Here is a 2,364-nt window from a genome sequence, read left to right on the forward strand (position 1 = left end):
ATACACCATGGAGTATTATGCAGCCATCAAAAACGATGAGTTCATGTCTTTTATAGGGACATGGATGAACCTGGAAACCATCATTCTCAGCAAACTGACACAAGAACAGAAAATCAAACACCACATGTTCTCACTCATAGGTGGGTGTTGAACAATGAGAACACATGGACACAAAGAGGGGAGCACTACACACTGGGGTCCATTGGGGGGAAATGGGGGAGGGATGGGGGTGGGGAGGTGGGAAGAGATAGCATAGGGAGAAATGACAGATACAGGTGAGGGGAAGAAAGGCAGCAAACCACATTGTCATGTGTGTACCTATGCAACAATCTTGCATGTTCTTCACATGTACCCCAAAACCTAAAATGCAATTTAAAAAAAAAAGATAATTCTGAAACCATCATTGGAAAAAAAAAAAAAAGAATATTGCCTCAGGAAACAACATGATGAATGTCTCTAGGCACCAACTAGTAAATAAGAATATCAACATTGGACAAGTGTGGACAAATCTACTTTAAATAATCTGAAGCCCTAAACAAAGAAAAAGAAACCAGAACTCAGAACTTGTATGGACATAAATAAATTTTTTTTACAAAAACATGTAATTGAATTGCTTAATAAACATGGGTTTGTGGACTTAGGACGTACAGAATTTCAGTGAGTTTTCTCCTCAAAAAAAGGCAAACATATCAAACTCAGCCATTTCAGGACCCCTAAAAAGTAATTAGAGGCACAGAACAAACTAAACACATTCACTCAAAAACTTTTGTTAAGCTTATAAGAACAGCAGGATCTGTTAACTTAGAGCTACACCTATTAACTCTCTTTCCATCTTCATAAAGTGGTAGCCATGAAAAGCCAGAAGCTTATAAAAATCAAAACCATTTCTATATACCAGAAAAAGCAATTGAAAATTAAAATTTCAACATTATTGTTTAAAATAACATTCAAATATGAAAAAATATAAACGAATCTTTTAAAGGTTGTTAAGGATCTCTAAACATTATGAGATAAAAATTTTAAAAACCCTAAAGAAATAGAGAAACATATTACATTCACGAATCAGAAGACAACGTGTGCCTCAATCAGAAGAATCAGAAGATGACAATTCTTTTCAAACCAATCTATAGATTCACTACACTTCCAATCAAAACCCCAGCAGGATTTTTAAAACAAAAATTTGAAATCATATTCTAAAAGTTATATGATTGTTCAGCAGACCTAAATAAATTAAAACAAAATTTAAATATATAATGTAAATTTATATTAAACAAGTGATGGTTTCAAAATAGAAATATGAAACATAACAGAGAATTCAAAAATAAACCCATATATATATATGGTAAATGATTTTTTACAAAAGTGCAAAACAATGAAGCTGAAAAAAGACAGTCTTTTCGACATAGAATGCTTTAACGATTTAAATCCATATGAAAATTTGATATATCATTTGCATCATATAAGTCAGTTAAAATAACTCAGAGGCTTTGCAGACGCTGCCGCCACCTGGAGGCTTGTAGTATCAGCCATGGTCAACCCCACCATGTTCTTCGACATTGCCATCCACGGCCTGTCCTTGGGCTGTGTCTCCTTCCAGCTGTTTGCAGACAAGTTTCCAAAGACAGCAGAAAACTTTCATGTTCTGGGTACTGGAGAGAAAGGATTTGGTCGTAAGTGTTCCTGCTTTCACATAATTATTCCAGGGTTTATGTGTCAGGGTGATGACTTCACATGCCATAATGACATTGGTGGCAAGTCCATCTACTGGGAGAAATTTCATGATGAGAACTTCATCCTAAAGCATGCAGATGCAGGCATCTTGTCCATGGCAAATGCTGGACTCAACACAAATGGTTCCCAGGTTTTCATCTGCACTGCCAAGACTGAGTGGTTGGATGGCAAGCATGTGGGTTTTGGCAAGGTGAAAGAAGGCATGAATATTGTGGAGGAGCACTTTGGTCTAGGAATACCAAGACCAGCAAGAAGATCACCATTGCTGACTGTGGACAACTCTAATAAGTTTGACTTGCATTTTATCTTAACCACTAGACCATTCCTTTTGTAGCTCAGAGGAGAACCCCTCCACCCCATTTGTTCTAAGTATCCTAGAATCTGTGCTCTCGCTACAGTTTCTTTGGGTTCCATGTTTTCCTTGTTCCCTCCCATGCATAGCTGGATTGCAGAGTTAAATTTATGATTATGAAATAAAGACTAAACAACAACAATAACTCATAGATCTAAATGGAAATGTAAAATGTAAAATATCTAGAATAAAATATAACAACAAATTTTGCTAACCTTGGTTATGCAAAAAATTTCCAGATACAAACTAAAAATATGATCTATGAAAGAGATGGAAAAATT

The 2,364-nt window shown here is 35.7% G+C and overlaps 1 pseudogene; it reads left to right on the plus strand.

Annotated features, from left to right (window-relative positions):
• The first annotated feature begins 1,501 nt into the window (after nt 1–1,501).
• On the plus strand, nt 1,502–2,016 carry LOC101048308 (peptidyl-prolyl cis-trans isomerase A pseudogene; annotated as a pseudogene).
• The last annotated feature ends 348 nt before the right edge of the window (nt 2,017–2,364 follow it).

This window comes from Saimiri boliviensis, chromosome 5 (assembly GCF_048565385.1).
Source record: "Saimiri boliviensis isolate mSaiBol1 chromosome 5, mSaiBol1.pri, whole genome shotgun sequence".
NCBI lineage: Eukaryota > Metazoa > Chordata > Mammalia > Primates > Cebidae > Saimiri > Saimiri boliviensis.